Consider the following 15,162-nt stretch of genomic DNA (forward strand, 5'->3'; position numbering starts at 1 on the left):
GAATGGACTCCACGGCAGTGGGTGTGGTTTGGGCTTTGCTTCTGTGAAGATTGACAGCCTTGGAGACCCTGTGGGCGGTTCCACTCTGCCCTTTAGGGGCGCTGTGAGTTGGAACTGATTCAATGGCAGTGGGTTTGGTTTTTCGATTTATAATAAAAACCCACCAGTCAGATGGGATTACTGACCTGGTGTTCTGACCACGTGTTCACCCAGCTGATGACATCTTTGAGCCGTACGGAAGCAGTTGCGGTTACGTCAGTGTTGACTCATGACGGCCACCTGTGTGTCAGAGCAGGGCTGTGGGGTTTTCAGTAGCTGGTTTGTCGGGAGCAGACCACCAGGGTCCCTTCCAAAGCACCTCCGGGTGGACACCAGCCTCCCACCTTGCTGTCAGCACCTGAGCACATCAACTGTTTGCAGCATCCGGGAAGAGATAACATCTTCAAAGACCGTTTCCAAACAGTGGTGCTCACAGGTGCAGGGGCTAGGTCTTCTAGCACCTCTTCTTGGAGGATGTGGCCGGCCCGCAACACTGCCATCTTGGTGGGGGTCAGGAGAGGCAATCTACCTGCCCCCTTTTCTGGAACTAGAGTTGTTTTGGGAACACCTTCAACACTCTCCATTACTTTATTTCACTAAGGGGTTCTTGGACCTGAAGTGGGTGGGATTTTTTCTGGATGGCTTGGGTCAGGTCCAGGCACCCCCATTTCAGGACCTATGCCCCTTGGGCCACCCCTGGGCCTTCTGAACCTGTTTCCTTATCTGCTCAGTGGGAGTGAAAATCCCACCTGGCAGGGCTGTTGTGGGGCCAGGCGGGAGAGATAAGGAGCCATAAAGTCCCTGCTGTGGGCACAGGACTGGTATGCCGGCGGGTACAGCCCCAGCGGCCCTGTCTCTCTGTTTGTGCAGGTACCTTATCTCCCTCCACCTGTGAGGGCGGTGCCTGAGCGGCTGGTCTTTGTGACCAGCCTGGGCCCAGGGCTGGGCCTCGGGCGGGACGCTGGCTGGATGTCTGTGGAGAGGGACGTCTCGGGTGACAGCGGTAGAGTTTAAGGGCCGGGATTCTTCTCCTCTTCTGGGCGGCAGGCAGGGGGCAGGGGTGGGCTCAGGAATGTGATAAATCTCCCAGCCCCCAGAGACTGATCTTCCACCCCGATAGGCCACCTGCACCCCGAGAGGCTGCCACCGCCGAGCGCCTGTCAGCTCCGGGAGGGGTCCGCCTGTCCTCACAAGACCAGGCCTGTGTGGGGAGCTGCATCCGGAATCTGACAGGAGAGGCCTCCTCAGCAGCGGGGTCTGTGTTTCCTCTTGTCCAGGAATGTCCTACTTTTTCCCTCCTGAAGGCATTTGCTCCCCAGCTTCCATTCCGCCCCTTCCCCTGATTCCCCACATCAGTGAAAATGGGCCTGGCCTATGAGCTATATAACAGCATGGTCCCCAGCACAGCTTCTGGCGATAACACCATGCCCTTGGCAGAAAACCACATTACCAAATGCGTGTGGGAAAAGGGATTCTAAGAGCCCCTGCTGGCTTCCTCACTGGGCAGGGGGTGTAAGCCTTGAGTGACAGAGCCGTGCCTCCGAGCACAGTGCTTGGGTGGCACTGAGCAACTCACTAACGGCTGGAGGATCATCCCTCCAAGAGGGGCCTTGGAAAGAAGGCCTGGAGATCTCGTCCCAAGACTGCAGCTGTTGGGAGTCCTGTGGGGCAAGTCTCCGTGGGTCACAGCTGACTTGATGACAACCGATTTTTACTGGGTTGTGTTACATGCCATCGAGCACAGAGAAAACACAGGCTCTGTTCAAAATGGGCAAGAATGTCCACCACGGGCCACAGGCTTGGGACACTCCCACAGGTGTCCCAACATGTGTAGGGACACCTGGGAGCTGCTGCTGGCCGTGCTGATCTTGGTCCCCCAATGTCCTGATCAAGGTCAAAGCTGGTGTTGGACTCCAGGAAGACGTGAGGAGGACCTTGAAACGCTGCTGGCGTCAGACGTGTTCGTCCTGTTTCCCTGTAGCTGCTGGGCACACACTGCTATACCAGGATGGCCGGTCGGCAGGCCAGACAGGGACCAGAACGTGGCGAGGCTGAGGTGACCCAGGACAGCTGGTCGCAAACTACAGTGCCCACGAACAGCCCCTGGAGACTGTTGACAGTGTGGGTCCTCAGAATGTCTCAGAGATTCTGACTCCCAGGCCCAGGGTGGTGGAGCTTGGGCCGTGCTCTGAGGAACATGGGCACTCATTCTCCTGGTCCCTCACCAGCTGGACCTTCCCTCCATGTTGTGGTTGTTATGTGCCGTGGAGTCAGCCCCGACTCATAGCAAGCCCTCCTCGGGTTTCCAAGCCTTCTGGTTAACAGTCCAGTCACCATGGAGGGAAGGGCAGCTCTGGTGGCACAGTGCCTAAGGTACTTGACTGCTAACCAGGAGGCTGGTGGTTCAAACCCACCAGCCACTCCTCGGAAGGAAGGTTGGGCAATCTACTTCCATAGTGGTATCTCCTCAGAAACCCAAGGAGGGGTCGCTATGAGTTGGGTCTGACTCCGTGGCACCCAACAACACCCAACAGCCTTTTCCCACTTGCTCCCTGTGTTTCTCGTTTCCCTTCCTCCCTCTTCCCTGTCCCCTCCCGCCTTCTGAGCTGTATCCCTGGGCACATGCTGTCCTTCTGATCTCGTCTTGTTCTCACGATCGCATTCCTCCCAGGTGTTATTGTTCACCTTATATGAATCTTACTCCTTTAGGGGTGTGTGTGTGTGTGTGTGTGTGTGTTAATCTTAGTAGCTTCAGATAAACTTTTTTTTTTTTTCCTATTATGTCTTTTTATTGTGGTAAAAGATATACAACACAAAAACTGCCATTTAAACCATGTTCAAGTGCACACTCCATGGCATGCAAAAGCAGCCACTATTTCCATCACCGTAAGCAGAAGCTCTGTGCTCATTAAGCAATACCTGGATGCAGATAAGCGTTTATCTCGATGGAGTTCCAGGTTGGTGTGCCAAAAACCCACAGGCAAGGTAAGAAGGCAAACGGAACAGACAAAATTTGCAACACGGAAAGCCCGGTAGGTAGGAAGATGAAGGACAGCAGCACACTTCACAAAACAAGAGCGAGCCAGAAGGAGGCAGGGAAGGGAACGGCAGCCAACTTCACTTAGATCCAATGCGAATTTTCCAAGGAATAGTGGAGTGAGAGCGGGAAGCGGGACTTGGATGAGTGACGGGCAGATGTCCCCCTTAGCCAGGGCAAGTGGCTTGCTTTCTAAAGTCTCCGTCACCTAGGATGGGTATGCGGGGCCTGGAAGGCTCACTGAGATGGGGGAAGAAGTCTGGGTGCCAAATTCAACTTCAATGAAGGCATGTAGTAACAGCTCATTAAAAAGTCCCTGATGAATGAATCAGTATTAGCTCACTTAGTATTGTTGTAACCCTCCACACATCAGAAAAATTCCTTCGATGTGTTGAGTCAGGGGAGGATATGAAACTGCTATAGACAACGGACTTGCAGTTTGCACAGAGCAGTCTAATGAAAAGAACCTAGAAACACAGCCAAAACATCAACAGTGGTGGAAATACCTAAACCCACGGCTGTGGAGTTGATCCCGGCTCACAGCGCCCCTAGAGGACAGAGTGGAACTGCCCACAGGGTTTCCAAGGCTGTCAGTCTTCATGGAAGCAAAGCCCAAACCACACCCACTGCCCTGGAGTCAATTCCACTCACAGCACCCCTAGACACAGAGTGGAACTGCCCCATAGGGTCTCCAAGGCTGTCAATCTTCACAGAAGCAAAGCCCAAACCACACCCACTGCTGTGGAGTCGATTCCGACTCACAGTGCCCCTAGAGGACAGAGCGGAACTGCCTCACAGGGTTTCCTAGGCTGGCTGGTGGGTTCAAACCTTTGATTTTTTTTGCTAAGCTGAACTCTTGACCATTGTGCCACCAAGCCTCCTTCATAAAGGAAAAGAGAGCTAAATTCTAATACAGTAAAATGAAATTCTGTTACATTAAAAGGCACCATAAAAGGAATGAGAAGACAAACCATCATGTAGGAAGTCTGCCATGCATGTAACCAAAAAAGGGAGGCCCAGGATATAGGAAGTCTTAATAGGAACCAAGACAAACAACTAATTAGAAAGAAAATGGCAAATGATTTCACCAAAGAGGAAACCAAATATGAAAAAAAAGGTTCAACCTCCTTAGTAATCAGGAAAAAGCAATGTAGGATCACAATGAGGGAGCATTACTCATCCCACAGATTGGCACAAGTTTAAAAGTTCTGACCACACCAAGGGCTGGCGAGCAAGGAGCAGGGGACCTTCACAACCCCCTGGGGCAGCTGGCTCCACTCCGAGCCCAACGGTCCCTCTTGAGAGTCTCTTCCTGGGTCTGCACTGTGGCCCTGGGGTAGTGGAAGATGCTCTTTTACAAAGCAAAGACTGGAGACAGTCCAAATGGCCAGTGGCCGCAGAGTGACTCACGAGCCATGTCCCTGCAGTGACCACACTGTGGTGGTCAGAATCACCAAAGTGTGTCCCTGCAGTGGGTCACACTGTGGCTGTTGGAATCACCGAGGCGTGTCCCTGCAGTGAACTTGGCTATGGTGGTTGGAGTCACCGAGGCGTGTCCCTGCAGTGGCCACACTGTGGTGGTTGGAATCACCGAGGTGTGTCCCTGCAGTGAACTTGGCTATGGTGGTAGGAATCACTGAGGCATGTCCGTGCAGTGGACCACACTGTGATGATTGTTAGTTGCTGTCTAATTGGTTCCCACTGTGGCACCCCCACGTGTAACAGAATGAAACGTGTCGGGCCCTGTGCCACCTTCACGATTGTGTGTGTTCACGATTGGTATGTTTGAGTCCGTCTTTGCATCCACTGTGTCCATCATCTCCTGGAGGCTCTCCTCATTTTCCAGCCAAGTAGAATGTCCTTTTCTAGTGACTGGTCTTTCCTGGGCTTACTTTGGCCCTGAGTCTGCTTGGCCAGGTGAGTGTCAGGTGGTTTTCACTGCCTGGCAGCCCCACCCATGGCTGAAGGGCTAGTGGGCATCTGCCCAGCTCTAGAGCTCCTTAGGGGGCTACTCCAAACTACACCCTCTGCCTCCTTCCTTCTGCCCTGGAGCTTCTGGGGTCTGAGCACTAACCTCCCCCCAGGACTGGAGCACTCTTTTCCCTCCCCAGGACTGGAGCTCTCTTTCTCTCTGGGACCAGAGCATGTCCCCCTGCTCAGGGGCTGGAGCACTCCCCCCGGGACCAGAGCATCACCTCCTGCACTGAAGCTCTCTTCCCCTGGGACCAGAACAAGTCCCCCTACCCAGGGGCTGGAGCACCCGCCCTGGACTGGAGCTCTCTCCCCCTGAGACTGGGGCACCCCAGTCTCCCCCCAGGACCAGAGCCCTCCTCCCTGGGATTGGAGCACCCCATCCAGCTGCCAAGGTCAGCTCAGGTGAGACAGCTGAGGTTCAGGGCCCTGCTGAGGGGGATTCACCCTCAGCACCCCTCATTCTATCTCTCTGCAGGTCACAGGTGGACTAGGTGCCCCACTCAGAGCAAACCATGGCTGCTTCACTCCTTCCATGAGCAAGCCCACGTCATCTCTGGAGCTCTCTAAGGCCAACTGTGCTCCATGTCAAGAGGCACCTGAGGTAGGACCAGAGCCATTTAGGGTCAATCAGGGCTGCACTGGGGGCTTTCCCTTCATACCTGCCACAGACTTTGGCCCCCAAGGTCTCAGTACAACCCCCTGCAACCTGGGGTGCAGGTAGGGGCTGTAGCAGGCAGAGTAGTGTCCTCCCAGAGGGCCTGGCACAGGAGTGGTGATGACCCTTGGCCAGGAGACCCAGGAGAGTGACCTTAACCTTTCTGGAGACCCCTGTTGAAGGGGAAGCAGGGGAGGGGCTCTGAGCCCAAAGAGTTTAGACATCAGTGAGACCTTAACCCATCGATGGCCACACCTGGGGGCACCTGGTGATGCTGAAACAGGACAGATAGTAACAAAGCCTTTTCCTGGTCACGTTCTAGTTGTGCTGATGGGAGCAAGCCCTTCCCCTTCTGTGGCCTGGACCCTTGTCTGTGTGAGGAGATAGTGGCCATGACAGTTTTCAGGGGACCTCCTAGCTCTGGCTAGGTTTTCTGTGCTAGGCCACACTCACCACGTTTTCTTCCAGAATAATGCTTTCCAGAAAGACAAGGAAACTATTCCCCATACACTCATGGCTTCATCTACCCCTGCTACCCCAAGGGTCCTCCTTGTCTGTGAGACCACAGGGGGCCCAGGGCTTGGACCCCCTGCCACCCCTGAAGGATCTTCCTTTTGGAGAACCTGAGGTGCTGCTGGAGACCCCAAACTCGGCTCATCTCTGGGGTGAGCAAAGGGCTCAAGACTCTCCCTGGTTGAGACTTAACCACTCAGTCACAGCTGTGTACGCCTCTGGCCATGTGGGCTCACACTTCTAAGGACAGAACCCTGAACCAGACTACTGCTTATTAAGCACCTGCTGTGTGCACCCAGGTCCCTGGTGGAGCACACGGTTTGTGCTTGACTGCTAACCTGAAGGCTGGTGGTTCAAACCCACCCAGTGGTGCCATGGAAGAAAGCCCTGGCCTTCTGGATCAGTAGAAGTTAGGGCCATGAAAACTCTGTGGAGCAGAGCTGTGCCCTGTAACATGCAGGGTTTCCAGGAGTTGACATCTGTTTGAAAGCAATGGGTTTGGTTGTTCTTGGTGGCACTCCTTGGCACAGCTGTGTTGTGTGCCCCATCTTGGATCCCTGAGGTAAGTGCTAGCCTCCATTCTTCAGAGGAGGTGACTGAGGCCCTGTCAGGTCAGGCACTGGTGAAATCTGTCCTGCTAAGTAGTGAGGAGATGACGACCCGTACCCAGACCTCTGTCTCCAGCACCCAGCCACCTCTGCTGTCCCTCCTCTGGAGCCCACAGGGGCTGACAAACCCAGTGACTTGTAGCAAGTGCTGGGCGCAGGCATGTTGGAAACGCATGTCCTTGGTGCCTGAATGCCGCAGTTATTCTCCCTCTGGCATCCCGCTCCCTGGCAACGCGCAGCAGGGCTGGAAAGAATGTTCCGGAGCATGTCAGGCGTCTGGTGCTTGTCTTCAGGGCTTTCCCTCACGGGCACTGTGCCCGATCCCCCCAGAGTAGCCCCAGCATCGTTCTCCGCTGGATGGTTGGCCAAGTGCGCCTGCTCCCTGCCCCCTCCCAGTGGGTGCCTACATGCGATTCAGGATCTCCCTGCTTCCCCAGGACGACCAACTGGCCACAAGGCTGAGAGAGGAAGGGATGGTTGCAGAACCCCTGTGTTCCGGCTCCTTCAGGTACTGGGGTCAGGCTGACGGTGCAGCCCCTCTGAGGGCTTCTCAAGTCCTCTGGGACTTCTGCTGTCATTCGTCCAAGGGCTTGAGAATCATGGGCAGGACCTGGGCCTTAGAGCCATGACCATTGCTGCCGCATCTGGAGCTCACGTTGGAGAACACATCCAGGGACTGGAGCCGACTGGGAGTGAAGTAACATGGGGGCAGATCCCTTACGGTCGCAGAGCCTCAGTTCCTCATCTGTCAACTGGAGCCCAAAGTCCCGACTTGATGGCGAGGAGAAAGGAGCCGTCATAAGCGCCTGGTGCCATCATGTAGTGCTTCATCATTGGAACACAGCCCATACTAGTGGGGCTGAAGGGCTGAATGGAGTCTGGTTGTGTTTTCAAGAGCACGGAACCCATGTAGGGGCATGTGGGAAGGGGTGTCCCAGAGCTCAGCCCAGATTCAGGGAGAAGTGCAGGGCTTCCTGACAAAGGTGGGGGTCCCAGGAGAGAGTGGGGGGCTGAAACTGCAGGGCCAACAGGGACCCTGCATGGGCCTCCTCTCCTCTTGGTTTTTCCTTGGAGGGCACTTTGCAGAGGACAAGAGGATGAATGGAGACGGCAGGGACCAGAGCCAGGGAGAGGAGCCGGGAGACAGGGAGGCGCCAGGCCCCAGAATTATGGCCCAGACGTGCCCGGAAGACAGCTGAACCGTAGTGGAGACGAGGGGCCACAGGAACAGAAAGGTGTCCAGTGGGAGGTGGTTAGATGTTCTGATTTTCGACAAGAGCAGAGCCTGCTGCCATTCCTGGCCTGGCCAGAACGGGTTGTCTGGGGAGGGGTTTGAATGACAAAGAGCCTTGGTCCCAGCACCAGGGTGGGTCTGTGGAGAACAGCATCCCTTCAGTGAGTCATTCATTTGTGTTTTGAGCACCTAAAAGGGCTGTTAGAGAGTGAGAGGGTGCCAGACCCCAGTAAGCCAGCCAGTGCCAGGTGCTGCATCCCCGGGCGGCTAGCAAGAGGGCTGTCCTTCTAGGGGACACAGAGCTCGAGAGGTCCTGGACCACTTGTCCAGCCCTGCTCATGTCAGCCACAGAAATGGGGGCTATCATGGTCACCTTCTTTCCCCTTTCCCTCCCACCTCCCTTGCCCCCAAGCTGGAGGTGCAGGGGGGGGGGCAGAGTCCAGGCAACTCATTTACTGTCTGGGTACCAGCAGCAGGTGTCTGGGCTGGGCACTGAGGTGGCCTCCAGCCCCTCTCCCACCATCCTCAGGCCCCTGTGACCCTCTCCAGGGTCTGGATGGGACCACCTGCTGACTGGTGGGTCCTATATCTGAAGGGTTCCCCCAGATGGGGCTGGCACACTGTGGTCTCAGTGAAGGGCATACCCTCCCACTTCCTGGACACATCCTGCAGTGTGATCCCCTATGTTGAGCCCTGCAAGGACCCCCTTTGGGTTTTCCAGGTCTTAGGAGCACTGATGGAGGAGTGCAAGGGGACTTGGGGCGGCTTTGGGTGGAATGTGGCCATGAGTTGGCTGAGAGGTCATGTTTGGGGGTTAGGATGCCCACATGAGCCGTCTGTGCTAGCACCTGGCTTTGTGGGAGCCTTGTCTTCCCATTTGCTAGTGAACTGAGCCTACTGGACACTCTGATGTTCCTGCCCTTGGGCCTGGGTCCTGGTGGTAGGCTGGGTGTGTCAGAGTGGAAATGCCCCATCCTGTGTGGGGCTGTCCTTGGGTCTTAGACCTGTGACCACTCTGCTGAATTGGGAGATCATGTTGGAAAACGTGTCTATGGACCAGAGCCAACTGGTGGTGAGTATGACCTTCAGGGCAGGTTCCTTATCTGTAAACTGGAGCCAAAAGTCCCAACTTGATCGACTGGTGAGGAGGAAGGAGGCGGCATGGACTCCAGCCTCATCCCAGTGGCTGCCCACTGGCCTCCCCAGGCCAGCTTCCTGAGTCCCAGAGATCCCAGAGGCTCCCCACACCCTCATTCAGCATGGTGCAGCCACACTGAGGCTGACCCAGACCTGGGTTTGCACCACTGTCTGCCACCCAATGACTAAGTCTAAGCACTACTGCTACTCTCAGGGAGGATCGAGAAGCTGGCCACAGTGGAGACAGAGCACAGGAAGCCACATTCAGGGACCCCAAGGCAGTGGTGGGGTCGTCCAGCAGGGCCGGGCAAAGTTCTGTCTGAATCCCAGGACCTGGGACCGGCTGGATCAACCTGTTGAAGATTCGCAGACAAATGAGGAGAGAGAGGTGGAGAGAGACAAGGGCCAGTCCTTCCTCTGCCCTTGAATCCATTCAGGCTAAATTAAAGCTGGACCCGGGACTTCTCCAGAGTCAGAGGGACAGTGAAGTGCTTTTCCTGAGCCCAGTGAGAGCCATACTAATGCAAGGTGTTCTGGTTCCCTAGTGCCACTCTGACAGGAATACACCACAAATGGGATGGCTTAAACACACAGGAGTTTATTCTTACAATCTGGAGGCTTTAAGTTCAAGTTCAAAGTGCCAGGCACTAGGGGCTGGGTGAAAGCCTCTCAACCTTCAGGTCCAGCTCTGCCTCCTGCTCCTGGCCCACTGGAGCTAGAGGCGTTTCTTCACTCAGAAAACTGCTGGCTGCTGAGGCTGAGAAGCCCCAAGGTTGACAAGTAAAAATTCATAGTCCCGATGTTACCAAACTACACGGCAGGCCATTAATTTAAGTCCATTGTAAATCCCAAGGTCAGCAGAGCATAGCAGGCTGCTGAGCAACGACATGGCTATATGCAGGGTCCAGGCGTGCCATAAACTAGAGACCATTCCCAAAGTTGCTTCATATATATATATATATGCCCTAAGGCAGCTACTCAGCAGCTTGTGGTAGATCTCACCATGCAGTTGATTGCCAATCTCATCATGGGGAATAACTACCACGAGCTGCCCAGCCACTCAACCAGGCCCAGCCAAGTTGACACACAAATATAACCACCACACAAGACCTTTTCCCTCCAGCTTCAGAGTCCGTCCTGGCACTCAGGGCTGGATTGGGGCACATAGGGTGTGATTGCAATGTCCCCACTGTGGGAGCTTGCCCAGGCCCCCCAGGAGAGCTGAGGCCCTAAGGGCTGCCTGTGAGTCCTGAGGAGAGGGCCTCTCTGAAGGCTGTGGATGGATGTGGGGTCAGGGCAGGAACCCTGACATCTGGCCTCACAGTGTGGGGTGATGATTCCTGGCTCCAGGGCCATCAGGGTGGTGGGGAAGGGGCCAGGACCCCTCCTCTGGCTTGGCGGCTACAGAAGGGAGGAGGTGGGATTTGGGGGCTCTCTGGGTGAGGTTGTCTTTGAGTGCTGCTGTTCCTTGGCACATGCACAGCGCCTCACCGAGCACGTGGACATGACATCTGACCCCTCCCTGCACTGTCCCAGTGAGTGTCCTTAGAGGAGGGAGACAGAGGGAGCCTTGATGGAAGAAGGCAGCATGGCATTGAAACACTATGCCACCTGCTGGCATTGAGGACACAGGAGGGCCAGGGGCCACCAGGGCAGAGGGTGCACCTCTGGAAGGTGGGCGGGGCCTCACAGGACACCTTGAAATGGGGTAGGGTTAGGGTCAGGGTTAGGTGAGAGAAGGGATGGCAGGCCCCCCACTTCACAGCACCCTCATGTGTTACAGAGTAGCCGGTAGGGTTTTCTTGGTGGTTACCTGTGTGGAAGCAGATGGCCAGGCCTTGTTCAGCACTACTACTGGTGGGTTTGAACCACCAACCTTTAGGTTAGCAGCACCACCATGAGCTGAGGGCCAGCCCAACAGCAGCTAATGACAAGAAGAAGCCCCATGTTGGCTAGATTCCACAGTGTAGACACCTCATTCCCATCAACCCCTGCAGCATCCTCTGTGTTCACCACCACTGACTTAGCACTGAGACCACAGAAGAGCCATGGATGAGGCAGAAATGCACCTGCAGTCAGAGCAAGGAGCCTGGCTCCAGAGCCCCCATGATCACCCACCAAGTGCTGCTGTCCAGCTTGATGTGACGAGGTGTCTACTCTGCAGAATCCAGGCACCTGCCCAGCCCAGAGGGGCGACCCTGGCCTCAGCCCCTGTTGGTGCCTCCAGCTCTCAGTTCTGCCCACACCTTTGGATCTGGGACCCCTGGATGGCCCAGTGTCACCTGCCTTTGAAGTTTCAGGCCAGGGCTCAGATTCTCTATCCCCTACCCCACTTCTAGGTGGTTCCAAGCCCTGGGACCCCTCCTGCCTCTCCAGGGTTTGTTTCTCCCGCTGCCCTGGGGCCAACTGTGCAGCAGCCCCTCCCTGATCCTGGCTCTTGCACAGGGGCCAGAATGGGGCAGCCATGGGCCCAGTTCCCCAGCTCAGCCTTTGCCTGTGGGACTGCCTTGGGTGGAGGCCTTGATCCAAACCCAGGTGGGTCTGCTCCTCCACTGGGGGCAGATTGCTCTGGGTTCCTGAGAGATCCCCTCCTTTCCAGGTGTTCCTTCCTTACCCACCCTCTCTGCTTGGATGGGTACCCCTTCTAAGGCTGGGGTACTGGGGGTCAGCTCTTTCATGAGTGAGGAGCAGGCACTAGGAGGTGGGGTCCTCTGAGACATGCTCTGGTGTTCTCTTCACCCATTGGCACCCAGGGCTCTGCCACCACCTGGCCATGGACCAGTGCAGTGGGGCCCAGGGTGGAGATGATGAGTGTGATGGCTTGGGGAGTGTGTTGCTGAACTGTGGTTACCTGCTAGGGGGGCAGGTGTGTGTGTCCACCTCCGGGTCCCAGGGTGGCACCCCCCCCATGCTCATGGAAGGAGGGAGGGGTGGGAAAGTCTGCCTGCCCTGGTGCTTGACCAGTTCACTATCTGCTGGTGGAGTCTGGAGTCCCTTGAGATGAGCATCTCAGCCTCCCACGCTGGTCCCCAGTAATGGTGAATGTACTCCACTATGACCCTATTATCTTCCTCTCCCCATAGCCTGAGGCAAGCTTATCCCTCAGGATTCTCTCATCTCACCTCCTGTTTGCTCTGACATTAGTATGGTTTATCTCCTGCTCCAGGCATGTCAACAAAACCCCAGACAACTGCCCTGCAAGTTCCTGAGGTCCTGGGGCCCTCTGGGAGCTGTTGGGAGGGACGTAGCCCACAGATGGGCTTCCTTCTTCCTCCGATGAGCTTCCTGGGTGCCACCCCTCTGGGCTAGGACCGGTGTTCCCAAGGCCCGAAAGACTGGGCGGGGCCGAGGTGCTGCCGATGCAGGTATGAACAGTGGGCCCCTTGACTGGGTGTCTTTTTGTTTTTGTTTGTTTTTAGGGTGCAGTTACATCTTTGAACAGGTGGTTTCAGAAAGTGACGGAATCCCAGCGAATGGGGATGTGAGGGGAGGGAAAACCCCTGTCAGGCAGCTCTCCTAGGACACAGTGCAGGGCGATGAGCTGCCAGCGGGCCCCTCTCCCCCAGCAAGTAGGCTGCTACTGCAGTGGGACTGGCCTGGGGGCTTCATTGCTACATCACTATTTTCCCAAAAGCTCCAGGTGGCGCAAATAGCTAGCAGGCTCAGCTGGTAACCCAAAGGTTGGAAGCTTGAGTCCACCCAGAGGCACCTTGGAAGAAGGCCTGATCATCTACTTTGGAAAAACCAGCCTTTGAAACCCCTGTGGACCCCAGTGCTGCCCTGACACCCGTGGGCTCGCCGGAACTCAGAATCGACTCTGTGGCGAGTGGTTTGATGTTTTTCCAAAAAGAACACCCTGAACCTGCCCCTTCCCTACCTGGGTGCCTCTGACCTGCCATTTAGACTTGCACTGATCTGGTGTCTGCCTGTGTGGCCAGGAAGTGAATGATGAGGTTTGGAGAAGGCAGAAGGAGTCTCAGGGCCCAGGGACCAGGGGAGAGGGCATCCTGGTCTGTACCCAGGCTCCAGGCCTCCCGCCAGGGGACAGGGACCTACTGACGGCCACCTGTGCCTGCCAAGCACCACCTCTGAGTCCCCAGCTCTGGTCCCTCCGTCAGGCCAATGGGAGGCCAAGGGGCCCATAAACCCAGGATCCACCCAAAACTGGAGCTTAGCCCCAAGCTAGGAGCCAATAGGGCCCCCAAACACAGCAGCCTTCAACTTCAGAAGTCTGATTAGACTCTCTGTGCAGCTGGAAATGTAAATATTGGTTGACGTTGGAGGACTGCCTGCACACCTGTTTCGGGACAGCACTGCAGGAACTCGGGCCTGGCCCTGCACGCTGGCACTGCCCAGTACAGCCGATAGGTGCGTTCGCCTGCGGGGGTCCTGCGAGGTCCACAGGTGTTTGCAGAGCTGGGTCCTGGCTTGAGGGATTTGCCGAGCCCAGCTGCCCAGGCTGGCCGGGTTGGTGGACACCGGGCCAAACAGTGAGCTGTTCTCCGGCCCCCTTCCCGGAACCTATCTTGAGTCAATAGAAGGGCTGGGTGGTTGAGGAGGCTATTGAGTGGGGCTAGAGACAAGGGCTGCATTCAGGCCACAGCCTGGTTTCCAGTGAGCTCAGCTGCTCCACAGCTGGGGCCAGGGACCGCCTCGCACCCCGTCTGGGAGGCCCATGGGGGACGGGGGCAGATGCGCAGTGAAGCTACAGACGTGGGCTCTTGGGAAGGGGAGCAGCTGGAGCACCAGGCAGGTGGACTCGGGTGCAATGGCCACACTTTCCTTCATGGGAACACACAGGATGTGGCTGACACCTGCCCTTGCTCTGCTGGGTCTACCAGGGAACAGCAGGTTTCTAGTGAGAGCAAAAATTGCCCATCAACAGATACACAAAACATGGTCCAGCCTGACAAGGGCCTGCTGCTGATGCTGCTGTTAGGGCTGCAGAGTCGTGGCAACCCCACAAGACAGAGTAGAACTGTCCCTGGGTTCTCGTCTTCAGATTTCTTTTATTTTCTGTTGTTGAGAATAGACACCGTGGAACACACACCGATCCAACAGTTTCTATGTGTACAGCTCAGGGATGGGGATGACGTGCTTTGAGTTGAGTGCCATGCTCCCCTGCCTTTCGGAGCTGCTTCTCACCTTTCACATGAGCTCACCACACCCTGGGCTTCCTGACTACCTTCTCCAGTTGCCGTTGCTGCCCCATAAGCTTTCTTGGCAGTAATCTTTGTGGGAACAGATCACCAGCTCTCTCTCTTACAGAGCTGCTGGGTGGATCAAAACCACCAACTTTTCTTAGTAGCAAGCACTTAACCATTGCACCACCAGGACTCCCAATGGAGTATTATACAGCCACAAAAAGGAATGAAGTTCGGATCCATGCTATGACCTGGATGAGCCTTAAAGACATGCTGGTGAGTGAGAAAAGCCAGGCACTAAGGACCACGGCCTGTCTGATGGCACTCATATGAAATGACCAGGCAAAGGCAGAGACAGTGGGGAGATTAGGGGTCACAGGGTTTGGGGCAGGGGAGCTAGTACTGAAGGGATGCAGCTTCTGTTTGGGGGGAGGAAACCATTTAGAAACAGCTGGTAGGATGGTTGTGTATTTGCTGTTCGGGGACAGTTGCTGCCCTTCCCTGGCCATTGACCCACCTCTGAGTTTTCCTGGACCTCGGTGGGTGGGCCGTGCACTCCTACAGCTCCCCTCCCAAGCCCCTGCCTTACTTCTCTGCAGAGAGGCTTCTCAGCCCTCACCCAGGCTTTCACTGAGGACAGACACCCTACCTTCTCCTCCCTTTCAGGGGTAGCTTTGAGGTACACTTCACATTGCTGCTCAGGGGTTACCAGCAAGATGGAGTCCTAGCTCCCAGGCATCCTCCACTCGTTGACTGGGCGCCTGCCTCCTTCCCCAGCCTCCTTCCTCCGTCTGCCCCTCTCTCCCCCTTTTCTTCCCCCT

Source organism: Orycteropus afer, unplaced genomic scaffold (genome assembly GCF_000298275.1).
Source record: "Orycteropus afer afer isolate SDZICR_OR568_19922 unplaced genomic scaffold, OryAfe1.0 scaffold00006, whole genome shotgun sequence".
NCBI classification, from domain to species: Eukaryota; Metazoa; Chordata; class Mammalia; order Tubulidentata; family Orycteropodidae; genus Orycteropus; species Orycteropus afer.